The sequence below is a fragment of the Oryctolagus cuniculus genome, chromosome 4 (assembly GCF_964237555.1).
Source record: "Oryctolagus cuniculus chromosome 4, mOryCun1.1, whole genome shotgun sequence".
Lineage (NCBI taxonomy): Eukaryota > Metazoa > Chordata > Mammalia > Lagomorpha > Leporidae > Oryctolagus > Oryctolagus cuniculus.
Window position 1 is genome coordinate 162,480,755 of NC_091435.1, and position 23,178 is coordinate 162,503,932.

Consider the following 23,178-nt stretch of genomic DNA (forward strand, 5'->3'; position numbering starts at 1 on the left):
TTTTCAAATAAATGAATAAATTTTTAAAAAAGAGAAAGACAACCAGACACAGAAGAGTACATATCCCATTACAGTGCTTGCATAAGGGTCATAAATGGGCAATAGTGCTGGTACCTCTGCCCTGGGAAAAGCAGTGATCAGAAGACTCCTGGAGGAATGTCTGGGAGAATGTGATGTTTTGTGTCTTGTTCTGGAAGAGATTGGACAGGTATGTTTTTGTTAAAATTCAGCCAACCAAATGGCAGAAGTTTTGCAATTCTCCCTCTGTGTATTGTTCATTGACAAAAGGAAAAAAAATCTTGTTTGTGCTCTCTTATTTATTTTTGTGGAATACCTAATTTTTTTAAAAAGAAAATCAGTTAGGGTTTAGAATAGAAATAATGTTCTCTTGACCTTCCTTGGATGCCTTCTGTCCCACAGACCTCACAAATAAGAGAAAATCTGCTCCTGCCTGGTTGTTTCTCTGATTTTGAAACAAGTTTACAGAAAATTAAAAGTCAGCCACCTACTCGAATTTGAGGTGGACAACCACCCTTATCTAGCCTACCGAGCACGGAACGATGAAATGAAAATGCCTGCTGACTTTGGTCCATTGTCTGCTGTGAGCATGGCTATCGGTGAGATCAAACAGCTCAGCTACCAGCTTCCACAGTCTCTGTAAGGGCATGGCTGTCTCCCAGCAGTCATGCATGAATAGGCACTGATGGAAAATGTTAGCAAGGCTTTTATTTATCCATTCAAATATTCAAATTGCATCTTTTATTTTTAAATACATTTTAAAATATTGTTTTTGGAAAGGGATAAGGAGAGGGACAGGAAAAGAGAGAGAGAGAGAGAGAGAGAGAGAGAGAGAGAGAGAGACTCATTCCTTTGTTGGTTCACTCAATTAATGCCTGTAATAGTTAGGACTGGGCCAGGCTAAAGCAGGGGTCCAGGAACTCCATCTGGTTCTTCCTTGCGGCTGGCAGGGACCCACATACTCCAGTCATCATCTGCTAATTCCCAGGGTGCGCACTGATGGCAAGCAGAGCCAGGACTCAAACCCAGGCTCTGCGATATGGGGTGTGGGCTTCCCAAGCAGCAACTAACTGGCTGTACCAAATGCCTGCCCCCTCATGGTTTGTTAAGAGACTCAATCTATAAACTTGTGGCCAGATTTATTTTTGAGAAAATAAATCTTTGATTATATATATGTTAAGGCTACATAGTATAACAGCCTATTTTTGCTAAACAATTTTTCTAGTGAACAAGTCTCTCTTTGTCTCTGCATTCTTTTTAGAGTGGTTTGCACAAAACTCCAGTAACACTATTTTATATTATCTACCTGCTGAGTCTGTTGTTAGACATAGAAGTACTGAATATCACAATAGAAACTCTTTCTTGACCACATGAACAGGCACCAATTTCAGAGTTTTTTTCCTAGTTTCACCCTGGAACACCTGAGATGATGTTTTTCAACCAAGCATTGAATCACCTGCTTTGCTTGTTAACAATGTGAATTCCTGGACTCCAGCCCACACATAACAGAGCTGTGGTAGATAAAGCCCAGGATATTATATTTTAAACAGGATTTCATAAGATTCTCATGCACATTAAAATTTGAAAACCATTGTCCCAGTGGCTATGGCAGGTATAAAACATATTTGGGGTGTGGGGTGGGCCTGGGAGACTTCTTGAGGACATCTGGAAGGGAGTACCTGAGGAGGAATTTGTGTTGAACACTTTTGTAAGGTTTGGAGCATGGTGCTACTAAGAGGTATCCTCTGACTCTCTGTGGGAAAAGTGTGAAACTTGTCTTCCTAGGCAGGGAGAGATAAGCGGCTGTTTTGAGCATGGACAGCATGGCGACCTTACCCTCCCAGGGTTTTACGCCTCTGTCCTCTGTGTTGGCAGCAATTCTGACTTCTGCATTCCCTTTGAATCACAAAATTGTCCTTTTCTATGCCTTTCTTTTTGCCACAGCAGGCTATTTCTGAAAGAACATTGTTGCTTTTCTTTTTGTGGATTGTTTCCTTTCTTCCCAAAAGACATTTAAACGAATGCTCCCCTATGGGTTTTGCTCTGTTGACTTTATTACAAGGACACATCCCTACAAAGTACATCTAGTGATATGCAAGTTAAAGTGGGTGAGTTGGGGAGAAAAAAAAAAATCTTTGTTGGAAAAGTAGCTAGAAATAAACCAGAAGGGAGAAAACCCTATTACTTTTGGTATAAACAATCAGTATTTCTTAGAAAATGTTTGCAAGAGAAAAGCCCAAGGCAAACTGATGGTCTTTTCCATTCTAAGAATCAGTGTGGGTGTTGGAATTCGAAGCGTTAAGGACTTCTGAGTATTGTCTCAGGATTTCACTTTTCCTATTAGTTTTACAAATTGAGAAGCTCTGTGATGATCTTCAACTGTTTTTTGGTGTGTTCAAAATGTCCGATTTGCAAAGGAAAGAAGTTAAGATGTCAGATTCAAAAGACCACTTCTAGGAACTATAAATATAGGAGTCTGGATAGCTCTGAGGAAAGTATCCACACACCAACCACATGTCTGGAGGTGTTATAAGCAATGACAAGAATGAGTCAGCTTGCAGGTACCATTAGGAACATGCCCATGACAGTTGCCATTTAAACTAAACATGTCTACACATGATTAGAAAAATTTTGAGTCTGGCCCAGAGAGTTTGTGGGGGGCAGTGCACCCACTTAGGTCCATAGAGGGCTCCCTTCCCTTCGCCCCTATCATGGAGCTTGGACTCAACTTGTCAACGCAGAGCACCAACCAACCCCTATCAGTTAGGGAGCTCACTCTGGGAACACTTGACCCTTTCTGTGTTCAGGGGAAGCTTGTGGTCTGTGAGTGGATCCTCTACTCCCAGTGACTGTGGGAGACTTGTGACTGGGAATTCTGTGACTGTGCAATAGAACATGAGGTAGGGTGTGGCTAGGTCTTTGAGCAGTCCCTGTGTCTGTCTTCGAGGCTCAGGGTTCCGTGCTCACACTGAGGAGCATGAAGATCCTTTGTGTGGTTCAGATGCTTGCATAGGCAAAGTAACTAAGCTGGGTACTAGTGAAAACCTTAAAAATGAGTTGGGTTGGGGCCAGTGCTGTGGCACAGCGGGTAAAGCCGCTGTCTGCGGTGCCCACATCTCATGTGGGTGCCGACTGGAGTCCAGGATGTTCCACTTCCTATCCAGCTCTCTGCTATTGGCTGAGAATGCAGTAGAAGATGGTCTAAGTCCTTGGGCCCCTGCACCCACGTGGGAAGATCTGGAGAAAGCTCCTGGCTTCTGGCTTCGGATCAGTGCAGCTCCAGCCATTGCAGCCATCTGGGGAGTGAACCATCACATAGAAGACCTCTCTCTCTCTCTCTCTCTCTCTCTCTGCCTCTCCTCTCTCTGTGTAACTCTGACTTTCAAATAAATAAAATAAATCTTTGAGAAAAGAAAGAAAAGTATTTTCCAGTGGAAAGGAAGAAAATGAAAAACAAAATCAAGTGGTGTTGTGACATAAGGTTAGGAAGGAGAGTAAATGAAGTAAGTTCCTGCAGATTTACAATAACTTAATACCAGAATAAAAGGAACTATGACTTTAAAATGCTAGTAGAACCTAGTAAATGGGAATTCTGTGTTTGTGTCATTGTTAGTAACCTCTGAGGACTTGTGAATTAGTTTCAGAAAAATCAAAACTATCAAATAATTCCCTTATTTTCACAAAGCTAGGTTCTTGTTCATAAAAACTGGCAAGCTTGACACAATTCTGAAATGGATTATTAAACTGTCTATATACTTTTAGAAAAGGGAGAATTCGTAGCCACTCTTTGCATTCATTAACACATTTGATGCTGACTTCAGTTTGTTTATGGGTATCTTTGTGAGGTTGGTAGACCCAAGGAGGTACTCAATGAGAATTTTTCTTGAGAACAGCAAGGCACTCGATAGCATTAGACTCATAGGTGGTTGTATAGATCGATGTGTCTTTTGGGTGGAGGTCTGTAGTGGAGTTTCACAGGCCTCAAACATTCTTGCAAGGGCACATTTCTAAAGCAATAGCTTAATGAGATAACTAGAACAAAGGAAGAACAGTGCAAATGCTGATTACAATAAAAAGTGTATTTTTATCTCAGCTAATTGGAAGGATGAGCCAACTTCTCCCCACCGCAAAAAAATTTAAAGTGGGGTATAATAGGGCCAGAAGGGCACAGTTGGTTGAACTGCCATTTGTGACACCTGTATTTCATATTGAAGTGTTTCTGATCTGTGTTTCTGCTAATGTACCTGGGGAAGCATGGAGGATGGCTCAAGTGCTTGAGCTCCTGTCACCCAGGTGGGAGACCTGGATGGAGTTCCGAGTTCCTGAATTAGGCATGGCCAAGTCCCAGATATTACAGATATTTGGGGAAAACAACAGAGGATAAAAGATTTCTTTGTCTCTGTCTCTCCCTCTCTGTTGCTCTGCCTTGCAAATAAATATATAAATAATACACGTGGGTTTTTTTCCCCAAAAAAGTAGGGGAAAATATGGTCCCAAATTTGTCCTAAAAAGTTAAAGATGGGAGTAAAAATAACAAAGATTTGGTTGGGCAACAGTTTCTTTAGAACATCTATGGTTGTGATGAACTATGAACTAAAGAGCAGCAGATAGCTATCAAAAAGACAAAAACTAAGAAATCATGAGACTACTTAGTAGGAGATCATGGAAATGGTTATTTGTGCTAAATAGATCACACAGAGAATTCTATTGCATTCTGATATGATCTTTGCAAGAAATATATTATAATTGAGCTTGTATGAAGATGAAAATGACAGTGAATTGGCTTAGAAATAATGTTCTAAAAGAAGTACTTGGAGGAATTTGAAGGAGAATATAAGGCATAGCATACCTGCTGACTAGCATGACTAGCCTCCTTCAGTTATTATGCAAGACAGCTTTGTTCCATACCAAGAATTGGTATGGAGCTATAGAAATGGTTAGATTTTGCGCTTCAGAGAAAATCACTAACACAAATGACATGACAGATGATCTGGCTGTTTGAGAGGGCTGAAATGCCCTGAAGAGGTTGAAATACGTGAGAGATGGAATCCCTTTATTTGATGGTGGGTGAATCAACTCATAAGGCCCCATACCAGGTTGCTTTCCTGAATCACCCGGGAGCTACTGTCTAAAACTACAAGTGTCAGGAACCCATTCCAGAGATTCTATTTCTTTAGGTGTGGGAAAGGGTTCAAGCATATGGATTTTAAAATGGGGAGTTTCTTAGTTGAGTTATATGTACAGGCAAATTTGAGGCCAAGAAAGGCATCTAATCTCCCTGGCAACATTCAGCTTCATGCTTCTAGGTGAAGCTAAGGACCCACTAGGGAAGTCAGGGCAGGTTCTTTGGTGTAGTAGTGTGAACTTGCACTTGATCTCTGTGTTGTTACAGTGTGCACAAGTCTATCAGATCAGGCACCTGGATTATTTGTTTACATACATTATCTCACATTATCTTCACACTAAACAGATGAAGGAGGTCTTATTTTTGTAATAGTTTTATGCTGAAGGAAACTGAAATTGAGACAACTTATCTAATAACTTAGTAACAGAATTGGAATGCAAGTCCAGATTATCTGATAGCAAAGTTGATTCTTTTCTTTCTTCACTCTTTCGCCTTCTACTATGCTGTTAAAGACTAGAAGTGTGAAATGTTGTAGACTAGAAAAAGCAGAAAAATGACAAATGAAAGAGACACTTTTTGTTTTCCCTTTCTTAACTCCTCTGGCTCAGACCCATGCCAGTTCCACAGGTTCTTCATTGCCCTGTCTCTGAATACATAATTGAAGCACACAGTTCGTTCACTGTTAAAATAGCATGCTTTTATTTCTTAACCCGTCAAATCCTTCCTATATCATTGACTGTTTTGAAAAAAAAAAAAAAACACAAAATCAACACCAACACTATTTCTTTGGTCTCTCAAGAGCTTAGTTGGTGCAGAATTCATCTAAATGGTATTTCAGGCATGGAAAGCCAAGACACTCTGGCAAAAGATCTCTGCGAGTGAGATCCCAGTGGAAAGAACAGGTCTTCAAAGAAGGAGGTACCTTTCTCTGAAGGGAGGAGAGAACCTCCACTTTGACTATGAGCTTGTCTAAACAAGATAAGAATCGGAGAACTCAGAGGGCTTCCATAGCCTTGGAAACTCATGACTGGAGCATAGGGAGACTACTGATGCCATAGACAGGAGTGTCAATTGGTAAAGTCAACAACAGGAGTCACTGTGCACTTACTCCTCATGTAGGATCTCTGTCCTTAATGTGCTATGTATTGAGATTTAATGCTATAACGAGTACTCAAACAATATATTTCACTTTGTTTTTTTTTTATGGGGGTGCAAACTGTTGAAATCTTTACCTAATGTATACTAAACTGATCCTCTGTAAAAAAAAAAAAAAAAATTGTCAATTCCCAACTTGACTCTCACTGGGATTAAACATGACAATAGGTCTGATCTGATTTCATCATCATTTAAAAAAAATCATCTATTATTTTTCACTTTTTGTTTTTGTGTGAGCAAACTGTTGAAATCCTTACTTAATGTATACTAAGCTGATCTTCTGTATATTAAGATAATCGAAAATGAATCTTGATGTGAATGGAAGGGGAGAGGGAGTGGGAAAGGGGAGGGTAGTGGGTGGGAGGGACAGTATGTGGGGGAAGCCATTGTAATCCATAAATCGTACTTTGGAAATTTATATTCATTAAATAAAAGTTAAAAAAAAAAGAATTCATCTAAATGGATGGAAATGAAGAAACTGTTCAAGCAATAGCCCCAGAAGGCATGGCCTCTTGGCCTTTGCCGTTACAGGCATCCTGTTCCAGGAACAATCTGTAATAAGCTGTGTGTGCCATGAATTCAGTTAGGAATATGATAGAGTAGTCCCCTAGCCAATCACTACTACAGTATGAATATTATCTCTGAAAATTCCCCTTCAAATAAGCAGAATATGCTTGGCTATGTGTCCTTTCTCTGAATTTTTGATTACAAATGATGTAGATCATCAAATATTTGATCAGGGAATCATGTTTCTCTGCTATAACAAAGCCCCTATCAATCAGTATCTATCTATTTATATATCACCTGTCCATCCATCCATCCATCCATCCATCCATCTCTTTATACTTGACTTGGTTCTTTAAAACATTTGAGTTGGAATCTTAATTTCTCCAAGTGCTACTGCTAGAGCAGCAGATATTCTCTAAGTATGTATAATCAATATAGTTGAGAGTGAGACATGAACAGAGAAAGAAAACTGCCCAGTATTTGTCAGCCTTCAGCTACTTCTATCCAAATCTCTTTTGACCAAGTTCCATATAGCTGATGACCTTTGAAATACAAATCTTTCACATCAAATGGCTCCTTAATTTCAAGCACAGATTGAATACTTTTTCTAAAGGGCCTCTTTTAAAACACAATAAATTTAAATAAAACTTGCAGGCAGGCTGTTCAGTTGTGTCTGACCTTTTTGTAAATAGGATGAATGGAGTTCCAGTGTAAACACTGCAGCCCTGGTAAAAAGTTGTGCTGTATTGAATGGCGGTTCTCCAGGCACAGGCAGATTGGTTTTACTGAGCTGTTTCAAAAGGAAGCTGAAAGGTGAGGACCCCACTGTCAAGCCAGTGCAGTCTTGCCAGAGCTCTTTAATAAACTATTATTAGGCTGTGAAATTCTTTCCAGACCTTCAGTGCAGCTCACATCTCCCTCCCTCTTCACAGCTGCCTCCCATGTAGCATCCTCAAGTACTTGCTGGGGACAGAATGAGGCCTGGATTTCATCCAGGCATTAGATTTCCATTAAATTAAACATGGAGCAAAAGGCAGAGAGGATAGGTATATATATGGAGATTGGGCATGCGGTCTGATCTTGATGCTCTTTGAGAAATCTTATTTCATTCTGATCATTTAACAAACATTTGTTTAGCTTTGAGTTGGGGAGGAGAATAATGCTTCTCTAAGGCTTGGGAGGCCAGTCATGATCCTGCAGAAAAATGGGAGTGGACAGGCCTTACATAGGTGCTGGTTTTCTTACGTGAGTTCTTCCAGCATTGGGCTTCATGATTCTAGTGAAGGGGTTGGTATATTTTCCCTGTAAAGGGAAAGATAGTTAATATTTCAGGCTTTGTGGACCTAGAAGCAAAGTTAAGGATCTTGTGTTGCTATTTATAGAACAAGATAGAAATAAAGACCCATGAATTTTTGTTGAGGCAAATTAACTTAGTTATAATAATTGAGTTATGAAGTCTTCTGTAAGTTGTGTTGTCATTGGGACAGTAGACAACATCTTGGCAGTTGAGATTGAGAGTTAGGGCTCCCATCATCAGACTAAGTTCAGGTGCTTGACATGTAGGAAGCCTTTGCTGGCAGGCCATACAAAAATTCCAGGGAGGGAAAGATGTGGCTCATGAGATTGGGTTTGCCAATCACTATCTGTTGGCACAGAAAGACTCTTGAAGCAAGTGATTTAGGAACTGAGTTAGAAGAAGGTGTCAGACACCTAGAAAAAGAAGGGTGCTTCAGAAAGATGGGGAAGCATGAATAGAAGCATGCAACAATGCATGATAAATTGTATAGTTAAAAGGCACTGGAGGCCGGCGCCTCTGCTCACTAGGCTAATCCTCCACCTGTGGCACCGGCACCCCCGGTTCTAGTCCCGGTCTGGGTGCTGGATTCTGTCCCGGTTGCTCCTCTTCCAGTCCAGCTCTCTGTTGTGGCCCAGGAGTACAGTGGAGGATGGGCCATGTCCTTGGGCCCTGCACCTGCATGGGAGACCAGGAGGAAGCTCCTGGCTTTGGATCAGTGCAGTGTGCCAGCCGAAGCATCCACTTGGGGGGTGAACCAACGGAAAAAGGAAGACCTTTCTCTCTCTCTCTCTCTGTCACTGTCTGACTCTTCCTGTCAAAAAAAAAAAAAAAAAAAAAAGGCACTGGAGACTCAGAGGGCAAAGAGGGCTATATTTCTAGTGAACAAGTTCTCTGACCAATGTCACACAGGAAGCACAATGCATTCTTTTACAACCAAGCAATTAAAAATTATTTTTGCCTAATCTGATTCCAATTTTCTACCCTCATCACATTCTCTCTATATTCATTTTTATGATTATTTTATTTGTCATTGTCCATGGCCAATTTACTTTCTTAGCTGATTTCTGTAGCTAACAAAATTCTATATAGCATGTTATAAAAATTTAGTCATGAGTTCTCTTGGATGATATCAACAAGCAACTCTCAGGACTCAAGGCACTTTTGAAATTTGATTGAATCATGGGACCTATCCTGTGATTTGTCTAAATGTCAAACAGTCAGCCAATGATGTATGTTCAGGAAGATTTGTATATTGTTCCTTCAGTGAAGTTAGGTTTTATGCTTTACAGATTTTTAGATGTTATAGAATGGTTTTACAGTTTAAAAAATATTTACTCATTTGAAAAGTAGAGCATCAGGGAGACAAGGAGAGATACAGAAAGGAGTAATTTTTCCATCCATTGGTTCACTCCCCAAATGGTTACAACAGCCAGGGCTGGGCCAAGCTGAATCCAGAAGTCAGAAACTCCATAAAGGTCTCCTTCATGAGCAGTGGGGACCCAAGCACTTTGACCATCATCTGCTATATTCCTAGGCACATAAGCAGGAAGTTAGATCAAAAGCAGAACAGCTGGGATTCAAACTGACCCTGTAATATGAGATACAGGTATTGCTAGTGGTGACTCAACTCACTGTGCCATAACACCAGCCCCTGTCTTTACATTTTTATGAATAAAGATGTATGTACACGTTAATGCATTAGGCTGTTGATTTGTCTAAAACAAAATAGAATCTTCCTTTCCAAATGGCCTGAAAATATATACTTACTTTAATTGTGTAGTTTATACAGTCTTCACCTGTGGGATGGAAGCCAGAATGTTGTACATTTCTGTTGCTGTGGATTCATTCTGAGAGGAGGAGCACAGTGGGGGAAAGAGGCACGGAGTCACCACACAGACCCCGGGAGTCAGGTGAAAGCAGGCCAGAGGTGAGCAGCTGCAGACTTGTTTATTTCGTTGGTACAGCAGCTTAAATAGCCAAGGCAGCCAATCCGGTCAGGGGGCAGTTTATGCCCTAACCAATCACAGCCTGTTGCCAGGCAGTATCCGAAGCCATCCAATCACAGCCTGTTGCCAGGCAGTCTCCATCGCTAGGTGGGTTTCGAAGCCATTCCTGAGTAACTGATGCTTGCTTGCCAGCAGCCATTTTGGCATGGCCTTCTCATTCCAACACACATTTCCATTTTAGGCTAAGTAAATTGTTGCTCAGAGAAGAATGCACCCCACAGCTCTCTCTGGGTTCTGCCGTAGCCTGGATTACCAGAAAGCAGAGCCTCAGGCGAGGGTAAACACCATGCTGGGGCTTTGTGTAGGGGGTGTAGTTTACAGTATGTCAGCAAAGGAAAGAGTAAGTCAATAAAAATATGAAGCAGTGTGGAATTCTGCATTACTGCACTGGCTATAGCCTTTACAATCCATGTGAAGAGACGGTCTATATTGCTCAACTAGTGCATTTACTGAACCTAAAGAGCATCTTCAGGCAACATGGTTTAGAGAAATTGTCTCTAAGAGAAGTCCATGAGAGGATTAAAGGAGAGGAAATTCAGCTCCCCTAGCACCTCTGATCTCTTGTTTTCCATCAGCCCAAATGTATTTTGAGGGCAGTAAACTCCCCCAGTGTTTTGGTTTCCAGATGTCAGATCTTCTCATCTACAGTGTGGTGTTTCATGTAAGTCCAGAGGAGAAGAGAACCAGAAATTTCAGGCATGTAGCTGCTTGGGTGAAGGCTTGGCAATAACCCAGGGAACCGGTTAACGTTGCTGAGCAACTTACTGGTCACCTCCTGGTGGTGGCCTCAGAGTCTTACAGACTTTAGTCAGATGTCAAGTTAACCTTATAGGAGAGGTGTTGGTTGGTTAGGAAGTTGGAGGTGAGATTGAAGTGAACCTAAAATGATGGGTGAAATTCACATTTCTAGAGAAGTAGCGAGTGCCTATTCTTCACAAGGCAAATAATAGCAACCACATACACAGAAGAAAATCTCTGGGAGGAAAATGCTGGGGATGATGAGTGGACACATCTGGCTGGAATGATCTTGGACTTGTATATTTTATGTCATACGATTAACACTGTTGGTTACCTGTCAGTGTTACCTCTCATCCTCTTCTTTACCCCACAAAACACTCATAATTTAGCTTGAGCTTTGTGTCTTCTCCCCATGCCTGCATGCCTTGGCTCTGAAGATTGGATCTTAATCAGCCCAAAACAATCAAGGAGATTCCATGGCTCTTGCTGATAGCTAGTTGAGAGATGGGCATATGATCTAATTATGCTCAAGGAAAAAACATCTTCTGAGTCTTTTGAGAGTATCCCCTTATTCATTGGAAAATGATATTGATATTTATATTCTCAAGTCTAAAAGTTATGCCTGGATTAGCTTTAACCATTCTGGAACCACAATGGAAGAAAATTGAGATAAAAATAAAGTAGCAGAGATAACAATTGGGAGAGAGGTGAAGAACATTTGCTTTAATGAGGTTTGGTCCATATGTCAACCAAATAATAGCCAGCCTTTCCTCTGGACTCCATGTTACGTGAAATGATATTTTTTCATACTATTTTAGGAAGTATGAATCAGATCTTGGTTTTATGCACCTAAAAGCATTCTGATACAAAATTCAAATATCCATCAGATAGTAAAACATCTTAAGCAGTAACTGAACTGTCCTTTGTTAAAAAGATAAAGATAGGTCATGATAGGATAAATACAGAGAGCCCTTTATTTCTCACAATTTAAGAAGCATAGAGGAATCTTATGTGCTGCCTGGATACAGCGAGAGTAGAGTCAAATAACAGGACTGAGAACATTGTTTCAGTAAAAGCCATAAGCTCTCTTCTTTCTTGTTGCCAATTTTATTTTTTTTCTTAGTTCCAATGGAGATAACAGGGAACAACTCAGAGGTCTGTTGTAAAGATGCAAGGAGATGTTATACATGAAGCTCCTAGAAAGGGACAACCACCTCATCTCTGCTTTCCCTACAGCAGGCTTGTCAACATTCCTCTGATGGACAGAAAGCTACATTTTTTTTTTCTGCTATGGCAGTTTTGACTTTTTTTTTGAAGTCTGCAATTTATTTATTTATTTATTTAGAAAGCTTTTATTTAATGAATACAAATTTCATAGGTAGAGCTTTAGGAATATAGGGTATTTGACCACATGTGAGGTTATGTTACACAAAAGCTAACTTCAATCTTTTTCTTTAAGATTTATTTATTTGTTTAAAAGGCAGAACTACAGAGAGGCAGAGGCAGAGAGAGAGAGAGAGAGAGAGAGAGAGAGAGATCTTCCATCTGCTGGTTCACTCCCCAGATGGCCACAAAGGTTGAAACTGCATTGATCTGAACCTGGGAGCCAGGAGCTTCTTCCATATCTCCCTCATAGATGCAGGGACCCAAGGACTTAGGCCATCTTCTACTGATTTCTCAGGCCATAGCAGAGAGCTGGATCAGAAATGGAGCAGCCGAGACTCAAACTGGCACTCATATAAGATGCCGGCACTGCAGGCAGTGGCTTTACCTGCTATGCCACAGGCCCCTTCATTTGGTTTTGACAATTCTCAATAACCAGTAGAGCTAGCTCTAGATATGAGTTTCTATATTTTTGTGCTTTAGTTTTTGCATAGATGGAAATTAATTGCTAGGGTATGGATTAATTAATAGCTCTTGGGGTATTTCATCAGCCTCGTTTTTTTGAAATAGATTTCGCAAATGTGAACATTGTAAACAATTGAATATCTTCTCTCATCAAAATTTAATTTTATGATTTGTACCAAGCTATGTTGATATTGCATGAATAATATTCATGAGAGACACTAGATACAGTTAGATTGAGCAGTTTGAATGTCTGAGATGCCTGGTTTGATTTATTCCATATTGAATATGGCTTCATGCTAAAGTTCCATAAACTGATTCCTCAGTCTGAATTCTCTCCAGCTAATCTCTTACGATGGTCCCTGAGAATCCTCCCTTACCACTCTGTCTCATGTTATCTACTACAGTTGAATAGCTCCATTTAGCTACCATATTTACTCATTTCTCCATAGTATCTGGCACCCTTTAGCCCAGATTGGCACAGCCACTCACATAGACACCAAGTCACACATTAGTAACTTCTGGTTGCGGTTGAAAACAAGCCACCTAGTAACATAACTTGAAACAACCATTACTATTTCCTTCATGTTATAATAGCAATAATTGTCATTGTAGGTTTTTTTAGGAAAAATATTTCCCAGAGGCAAAAATTTAAAAACACATCATTTTATAAACCTTTCTTTTTCTTAATTATCCTATACACAAATATATATAGAGAGAGTTTTGTGGAAGAATGAAAAATTGGGTGAAATTATATTACCCTTTATCTTTCTTTTTTACTTTCACATGGTACTGTCTTTCCAGACATACTTAATTTCTTTTAAATTTATTTTATTAATATAAAGAGAACAGATTTTATGCATTCCATAGGTACAGTTTCAAGAAGACAACCACAGTTCCATCACTCTCCTGCTCCCCCATTCCCTCTCTATCCCTCTCCTTTCTTCATCAGTTTTTGCAAAGCCATAATTTTAATCCACATTATATTCACAGGCTTAATTCACCACTAATCATAATATTTGACAAGTAAAATGTAGGAGGACAACAGTTCTAACAGAAAACAAGGCAAAAAATGACAACCATATCCCCAAATGACCATTTCATTCCTATATGTTTTTTGTTATCCTATATTAACTGCCATAATCAGAGAAAACATGATATTTTTCTTCTTAAGCCTGGCTTATTTCACTAAGCATAACAGTTTCCACTTACATACATTTTGTTTCTAAAGACAGGGCTTCATTCTATTTTATGGCTGAATAGTATTCTATAGTACATATATACTACATTTTCCTTATTCAGTCATCAGTTGGACTTCTATGAATGTATTGATCATTTATTTGATACTTTTTAATTTCTTCATGTAGTTGATATAAACTTTTCTTTTAACATTGCTTTTGCTGTATGACACAAGTTTGATATGTTTTGTTGTCATTTTCATTAATTTCCCAGAATTTTTTATTTCCCTTTTGATTTCTTCCATGGCACACTGTTCATTTAGGAGCATGTTGTTCAGTATCCATGTTTGCATATTTTCTAGAGATTCTTAACTTGTTGATTTCCATCTTCATTCCATTGTGGTCAGAAAAGTTGCATGATATGAATTTCATTTGTTTTTCAATTTGTTAAGACTTGCTTTATGGCTTAGAATATAGTCTAGCCTAGAGAAAGTTCCATGCACTGATGAAAAAAATTTACATTCTGCAACTATGGAATTAAAGGTTCTGTAGATATCAATTTGATCCTAGTGTCAATTAGCTTTGTTGTTTCTTTTTTGATTTTCTGTTTAGTTGATCTGTCCATTATTAAGAGTGGGGTGTTGAAATTCACCATTATTATTGTATTGGAGTCAATGTCTCCACTAGGATCCATTAACATTTGGTTTAAATAGCCATGCACCCTGGCACTGAGTACATACACATTTAAAATAGTCACATCTTCCTGTTGAACTGATGCATTAATCATTATGTAATGCCATTCTTTTTTTCTTTTAATAGTTTTTGTATTAAAGCCTATTTTGCCTGATATTAAGATGGCTACATTTGCTTGTTTTTGGTTTCTGTTACCATGAAATATCAATTCCATCTTTTAACTTTCACTCTGTGTGTGTCTTTATTGGAGAGTTGTGTTTCCTGTAAGCAATGGATAGATAGATCTTGTTTTTTAATCCATTCAGCCCATCTGTATCATTTACTTGGGGCACCATGCTTAATTTCAAAGGTTGTGTGATGCTTTATTGCTGTATGCCTCATGACTTATTTTTTCGTATTTTCCTGGTAATGGAGGTTCATAATATTTTCTAGTTGTCTCCAATACAAACAGTATTGAAATGAAAATCACGGTACACATAATGCACACTGTTTCAGAAGCATGATCCTTCATGCGGCAGTGTTGAGAAGTGATGGAGCCTTTCACAGGCAGGGCCAGTGGGAAGCAACAGGTTCTTTGAAAGGGATTCATGTGTTTTTTGTGGGAGTGTTATCACTGTTAGGAAGTCCCATGATTGTGCTTGGTTGCACAGTAAGGCCTCCTTATACATAGAGCCCTCCTGTACAGGGCGGTTCCCATCCCATTCCCCCACTATGTTGTGGTACAGCCAGCAGGAAGTCCTCACCAGAAGCTGAATAAATGGGAAACCCTCCAAAATTGTGTTTAATGGATTCCCCCCTTTTAAGATGTATTTATTTATTTTGAAAGAGTTGCAGGGAGGGAGAGATGGGGGGCGGGGAGGAGAAGAGGGGAGAGAGAGAGAGAGAGAGAGAGAGAGAATTTTCTTCCAAATGTTGTATTGTTTCACTCCCCAAATGACCCAAAGGGCTGGGGCTCGCTGAACCAGGCTGAAATCAGGAGCCCTAGAACTCCACTCGTGTCTCCCTCATCAGTGGCAACAGCCTAGGACTTGGGCCATCCTCTGCTGCTTTCCTAGGCTTTCCTAGCAGGGAGCTGGATTGGAAGTGGAGCAGCCATCGGAACTTAATGTGCTGGGCCACAGCACTAGCCTAGGCCCCTGTTCTTGATAAAGAACCTAGCCTCAGGCAATTTTTTTAATAGTAAAAGAAAATGAACTGAGAAATACTTGTATGTGAACCGAATTATAATATTCTACAGAGAAAATATATGGAGAGAAAGAAATACAAGTTTAGGCATTAGAAAAATCAATACCCCAAGGATGTAAATGCTTCTTAAATCAATCCATTAATTCAATTAAGTCCCCATGAAAGCCTCAATTGGATTTTTATGTAGTATGATACAAGAGGGAAACTGAACACAGTGGTTCCACAATGAACCTGCGTGGACTGGCTGTGAGAGTGGGCTGAGCAAACCTGCCTCCTGTTCCAACCCTGAAACCCCAGAAGTGACCCAAAGCCTGGAATTTAGAAATCTGTCTATAGAAATGCTGAAACATTATAAAGTGCCCTCTAGGTGGGCATATTTAATAAGAAATCCTGAGATACTTTGTTCAGTCAGGCTGCAGTTGGGAGTCCACAGCTTAACACATGAACAAGGTACATAAGTGTCAGGAGAGGTTCAGCGTCTGGAGAGGATGATGGAGATGTAGGAGCAGGCTCTGGGATAGCCCTCAGCCTGGCGCTGCGAGGTGCCACAGAAGGAGAAGCTGGAACACTCCGTGGTACTCTCTCCCCCTAAGTGTGCTGAACAGTAGGCAAACAAAGATATCTGTATCCCACAGAGACCATGGCAAGATCACTTGGACCTGAGAGAAATGGCAGTGCCCCAGGCGGCTAATACCATATGGGAGGGAGAGTTCCAAAGCTAACAGGAGAGCTACAGGCATATCTTCCCAGGCAGCACATTCTATTCTTCTCATAATGAAAGGGGACAAATGTACTATTCTCAGAGAGCTAAGATACTGAAAATCAAAGATGCACAAGCTACCAAGAATCACTCAATTGTGTGGGATGACTAACATTGTAAAAGAAACCAGTAGAATCAACAAATAGAAGAACAAACACCATGGATCAGAATTAAAACAGCAAACAGAAAAAGAAATCCCACAACTGTTTGAGAATCTTCTCATAAGAGTCAATTTAAACTACATTATTCTTTTTAGTTCGTACATGGTATCCTAGGATGTGCCACACCTTGTTTAACCACTACCTTATTGAAGAACATTTAACATCGTTCCAGTGCACCGATTAAGCAAGTGCAAGCCTCTGAATGTATCTGTGAGTATAATTGATATCTTCAAAGAATCGTGATGATGCTTCTACCTTTCAAAAAATCAACTAGCTAAATATATCTTTAAAAAGAGACATATTGAGCTCAGCGCTGTGGTGGTGTAGGTTAAGCATCTGCCTGTGGCGCCGGTATCCCATATGGGTGCTTGTTCCAGCTGCTCCTCTTCTGATCCAGCTCTCTGCTATGGCCTGGGAAAGCAGTGGAAGATGGCCCAAGTCCTCGGGCTCCTGCACCCGTGTGGGAGACCTGGAAGACGCTCCTGGCTCCTGGCTTCAGATCGGCACAGCTCTGGCCATTGCAGCCATCCAGATAGTGAACCAGTGGGTGGAAGATCTTTCTCTATCTCTCCCTCTGTCTGTAATTCTACCTTTCAAATAAATAGATAAAACTATTTTAAAAAAAGAGATACCCATATCAACCATCCTAGGATAAAAAAATATATTGGGGTAACAGTCCTTAAATTACAAAGTTGAATTTTTTTTATTTCAAAGGCAGAGAGAGAGAAAGAGAAAGAGAGAAATTGCTCATCCACTAGTTCAATCTCTAAATGGCTGCAACAGATGGGGCTAGGCTGGACTGAAGCTAGGAGCCAGGAATTCAACCTGGCTCTCTCCATGGGTGGCAGAGACCCTACCACTTGAGCCATCACCTGTTGACTCCCAGAATGCACTTTAGCAAGAAGCTGGAGTCAGGCAAGAGAGCCAGGATTCAACCCAGGGCTCTCTTGATATGGAAGGCAGACTTCCCCATGGAGTCTTTACTGATAGGCAAACGACCAACCCTCAAATTCCTAAATATTATTTTAATATTTATTTTGAAGTTAGAGTTACAAAGGGGTAAGGGAGGGAGGGAGAGAAAGAGAGGGAGAGAGAGAGAGAGATTTCCATTTGCTGATTCACTCAATGGCTAATGGCCAAGGCTGTGGTAGAATCCAGAAGCCAGGAGCTTCATCTGGGTCTCCCATGTAGGTGGCAAGAAATTCCTCAATTTTTGATGGTTTATTGCACATTAATCTTATACAATAGTGGCCTTATCAAATAACTTTAGAATAAATTTACACATATTGTTTTTCTTAAAAGAATCAATGTTATTCCAATTAGACATTGTTGAACTCACATGTGAATAAAGGGAGGTGCCTTGTTTCACACACTTCATTGTTTGTAAGTCTATTAGTATTGCAACCATGTCTCAACATGGAGCAGAAATTGGGATCTCATTCATTTAGTCTCCTATGACTTGGAATTTTCTCAAAACCATTTTTTGAGGAAAAGCTTAGCTGGCCCTGCCTGTGAGCTCATGGGGAACAGTAAACCCAGTAAATCACACAGTTCTTCCTGATCGCTTGATTTGCTTCCTTTCTTAGGAAATTATGAATTGTGTAGCTGATCTGGTTTTCCTTTTCCCAGTGGCAGCCGGCCACATCACGGGTCGCAAGTTCACTGCATTCTGATTCTTGCTTATGCCCCTCTTGTATTTTTATGTTTAATTCTTCCCTAGTCTCAATTTTAATTTTTGTTATTACTTATATTTTAATATACCCTTACAATTACAGTAAATTCTTTCTGAATAAAGTGTTATAAAGATGAATAACTAATATGAGTGGTTCAAACAAAAAATGATAAGGTAACATACAACATGCCGGCTAGATGATATCTTCCTAGTGAATATCAACACCACCAAAATATTTATATTGAGAGGTTGAACTTGTTGCAGCTGATGTCACCGATGAAAAGATCTTTAAAATTTCTCCTTTAGAATTTCCTCTTAAACTCTTGGCACAGTGTGAAAATGTTTACTGTGGTTGTAAGACTTTGTGGGTCATTTTGCCTTTTGGAAAAAGGCCCAAGTGTTTCCTGGTAAATAAAGCTTGCTAACTTAGATGGCTCATTAAGCTAGGTAGTCAAGTCAGTGCTCTCCTCAAAAAATATGTAGTTCAATATAAGGTGATAAGACTTTTTCTTTACTATGTAATTAATAAACTGATAGTGAAAGTGCTTCCCAAAGTATAGTTTGAGTTGAGTTTGCATGACTGTTGGTGTTGTTAGGTAAAGGGCATGCCCTTTGAGGAAGTCCGTCAATTTGGATGCATTTGCTCTGATGTATCTCTTCAAAAGCATCTCACCACCCCCACCACACCTACAATGTGAAGAATAAGTGAAAGTTCAGGAAAATGTTAGTCATGGTGATTAACTCATCACCAGGAAAGTGCACAGGGGCTCCCACTCAGTGTTAGGGAATAGAGAAACTAGACATTCCCCAGCATGCACAGGAGAGATGCGGGTTTTGTTACACATTTTTGAGGTATGGAGTTTCATGCCAATTTTTTGATTGCTTATAGTAGTATCTGTAGTTGTTGATAGTTGGGAAATCTGAAACCAATTTTTTTTAATGAAGATCTATGTTTGAAAGGCTTCCCAGGGAGTAGTCCATTACCTGCTGTTCAGCAAGTCTCTTTCTCTGTGTGCTATTTGTTTAGTACCAGTGCTGCAGCATTATGGTATCATAGGGTATTACCACTGGAAGGGACATTTGAGACTTACCAAGTTGTTGGGCTACAGGTAGGTATTTGAGGATTAAAAAGAATTTGTGGAAAAATGAAATTAAGAAGTAAGTTTATTTTAGTGCAAAACTGTTGATATCCATACGTAGTTTTCATAACATACATTTTCCATGAACATTCTTAATATCCCTTGTACAGATCTGGGGTACATTGAGATATATCACTTGAGAGCTCTGCACTTTTCACTGGATTTGTATGATTGTGTTGTGATAGCTTCAGGAATTTCAAAACAAACTCAAAATAATTAATATTGGAAAAGATTGTTCCAGAGAAGTTCTCCACTTTGTCATCTATAAGCTTATGGGGCCAATGGAGGAGGGACAGGGATCAATAAGATGAGGGACCTAACAAAAGTGAGAAGATGATGACCATGCAATTATAGCCCTTGTCTAGACTGAAGGATAAGAAGATAGCTAATTAGCTTTTTTATTTAGTTTTTTTGCACCAGCAGCTATGAGGCAGGTAGGGGCAGGCAGGCACTCTTTTTCTCTTTCTAGTAGAAGAGAATTTAGCACAGGTTTTCCTGTTCTTCCTTCCATCCCACTTACTGCCTCCTGATCCCCTCTACTCTCTTCCCCATCTACTATCACGATGGCATCTCTGGCTTACTTGGTGGTGCTTTTTGGGATCACTGCTGGGGCCAAGGAGGCCAAGCTGTGTTCAGATGAGAAGGAGCTGGCCCTGCTGCTATGGAAAGTGGCGGATCTGGCCAACAAGAAGGTGTGATGTTTGGATGAAATACTAGTTAGACCAGATCAGTGGGAACTGATGGAGGATTGTAAAAAAGAAACTAAAATAGATGCTGGAAGCCCATCCTCCATGCTGCAGTTGGACAGTGTCTTCTGAGAGTTCAACCAGTCTGTGAGCAATGAGCTTAACATTGGGGATGGGACTTCCTTCTGTCTCTGTACTGATAGACAGCTCCATGACAGGCAAATCCTGCATCCTGAGGCTTGCAAGAATAATGTATTACTCCATGAGTGCTTCTATTGTCTTTTTATCTTCAAAAAGAATTCAAGAATTGTTGCCTGGGTGCACCTGATGTTGACAAACTGAACATTGCAGCAATGACAGATGTTTAAAAGTTGAGAATAGTTCAGTCTCCAGATATGGAGTCCCTCAAGTTGAAGATATGGGGAATGCAATCTTAGCCATGATTCCAGAGCCTTATAATCACAAGTTTTCAGATCTAGAAAGAGTAAGTTGAAAATTTGCAAGTAGCACTTGCAGCAAGATGAAACTTATTGATGATAACACTGTAGTCAGGGCAGAAGGTTTACCATGGCCATCTTTGGATCAAAATATTGCAGGATTCTTCAAATGACTCAATACTGCCAAGGGAGGTGCAGCACTTTGAATGCTCAGGGTCAAAGAATGGGGAAGCTCTGCTTACGTTTGTGCATAAGGAACACAGAGACTTATCACTGCAGAAGCATAAACATCACAAAGGGACCCAGCACATTGAGATTTACAAAGCAACAGGTGAAGTTTTTTTTTTAAACTGCAAGTGGTACATCCAATGAGGTAGCATGGTTTCTCTTTAAGGAAAATGAAGTCGTTGTCCATATGTGGGCTATCCCTTTCATGGCCACAGCTGAAGAAGTGATGGTCTACTTTGGACAGCATTGCCCCACCACTGGGGGAAAGGAAGGCATCCTCTTCATTACCTTTCCTGATGGTAGACCAACAGGGGATGCTTTTGTCCTCCTCATGAGAAGGATGCACAGGATGTGTTGAGGAAGAATGAGGACTTGTTGGGTAGAAGATATATTGAACTCTTCAGGAGCACAGCATCAGTTCAACAGGTTTATCCCATCTCATTCTACTTCTAACCCCTCCCATTATTCAAGTACTCCTCAACAATTCATGCTTCCTACAGATGTTGGAGACTGTGTGTGCCTTTGAGGTCTTCCCTATGTAGCCACAACAGAAGACATCCTGGACTTCGTGCCTGTTCTCTGTGGATATTCATACACATGAGGTCCACATGGTATTGAATCACCAGGGCAGCCCATCAGGAGATACCTTTATCCAGAGGAAGTCTACAGAAAGAGCATTTATGACTGTGCAGAGTGCTGTACAAGAAAAAATCCAATCTTCCTACTTATTACTTGTTGAAGACTATTTAGTGGAACCTTAGCCTGTGATTATAAATAAATTGAAAATATATTATTGTATAAATTAAAAGAAAAAAGAAGGAAAGGAAGGAAGAGGGAGGGAATGATGAAAGTATAAAGTATCATTATGTCCTTAGGTTTATAGAATCTGTTCTCTATTTAAAAAACAAAGGGCAATTATGTTGAAGTCTTTCTGTGTTCAGCAGAGGAGATGAACTTCATGTTGATCGGAGGCACTATTATTCGCAATGCTTATCCCTGATGCTGTGTAAGTTACCAAGCCTGTCTCCTCCCTCCTACACATTTCCAGTCCCTGCAGCAGTGACTCCTGCTGAAGCTGCCATTTACCAACCCTCTGTGCTTTTGAATCCAGGAGCACTGAAACCCTCCATGACATACTACCCAGCAGGCTCTCAGCTCTTCAAGAACTACACAGTGTACTCTCCCAGCCCCTGGGTTCCCCTAATAGTCTTGGCTATTTCCCTGTAGCTGCTAATCTTAACAGTGTCCTCCCACAGCCTGGCAGCATGGTCAAAAGGCAGGGCCTGGGCTACAATACAATACGGAGTTAAGGAGATTCCTAACTTCTTCCAAGGTTACCAGTGTTTGATAGATATAGGGTGATCCTGAATCCATATGACACAAGAAAACTTCTAGCAGCTGCGGGAGATGTTTGTCTACCCTCAGACTGCAGTATTTTCAGCAAAAATGATTGGACAGTGAGCCTGTTTCTTATCATTTGGTGGAGTGAAAAAATGGAGCCAGTGAAGCCAAATCCTTGAGGCAAGCAGCATGCAGCACACCTGAACTCTTGCTGATTGCAAGTAGGCATTTAAAATGTGAATCCAAAATCAGACATGTCCATTAACTCCAGCTAAAGTGGGATTATAGGTGTTTCCTAAGTTTTAATCCTTGGATGCAAAAATACACCACTATTGTTTACAACCTTCACCATGAATTCCATTACAGAAGCTTCATTTTTGTGTATTTCCACTCTTTTCCCTCTGTCTCCTTATGCTTTGTACAAATGCCCCTTTGCTAAGTATTCTAAGCATACAGTCCTGAGATACTTAAATTTCAAACTTGAGAAAGGGAATAAAACTACTATCCTTCCAGTAAAACAAGAAGATGACTAATTAAGTATGGGGAATGAAGACTTGTCATGCAGCAGCTTTTGAGAAGAATGGGGCAAGACATTGTATTAGGCAATGATGAGCTGCAGAGTGCGGTGTAGCTGGTCTACAGCCCTTCCCAATCTTCTGACAAGGCTGATTTGGAGGTGTCAAGAGAAGTGCTGAGCATTTGATTGGGTTAGGTTAAGTAGAAATAAGAGATGTTCTTTAGCGCCAACATCATGGACTCTGAACCCCAAACTGTGCAATATCCCAGGGAGGGGTACTCTAGTGGGCAGCATAACCTAACCTACTAATCTAAAAGTCAAGAAAAATGGATCCTAAAATTTGACTAATTAAAATAAGTCAAATTATTGGAGCAAAGCTAAATCCATGTTAGCTGATGTTTATGAGACAAGAGGGAAAGGGTAGACTAGTGATCGTCATTCTTCCATTTCTTGATCTCCTATTTCTTCTCAGAGCTTTCTATTTGAGGCA

General features: G+C 40.2%; 1 pseudogene; it reads left to right on the forward strand.

Annotated features, from left to right (window-relative positions):
* Positions 1-20,042: 20,042 nt before the first annotated feature.
* LOC100352427 (epithelial splicing regulatory protein 1 pseudogene) lies at positions 20,043-22,192 on the forward strand (annotated as a pseudogene).
* Positions 22,193-23,178: the final 986 nt, after the last annotated feature.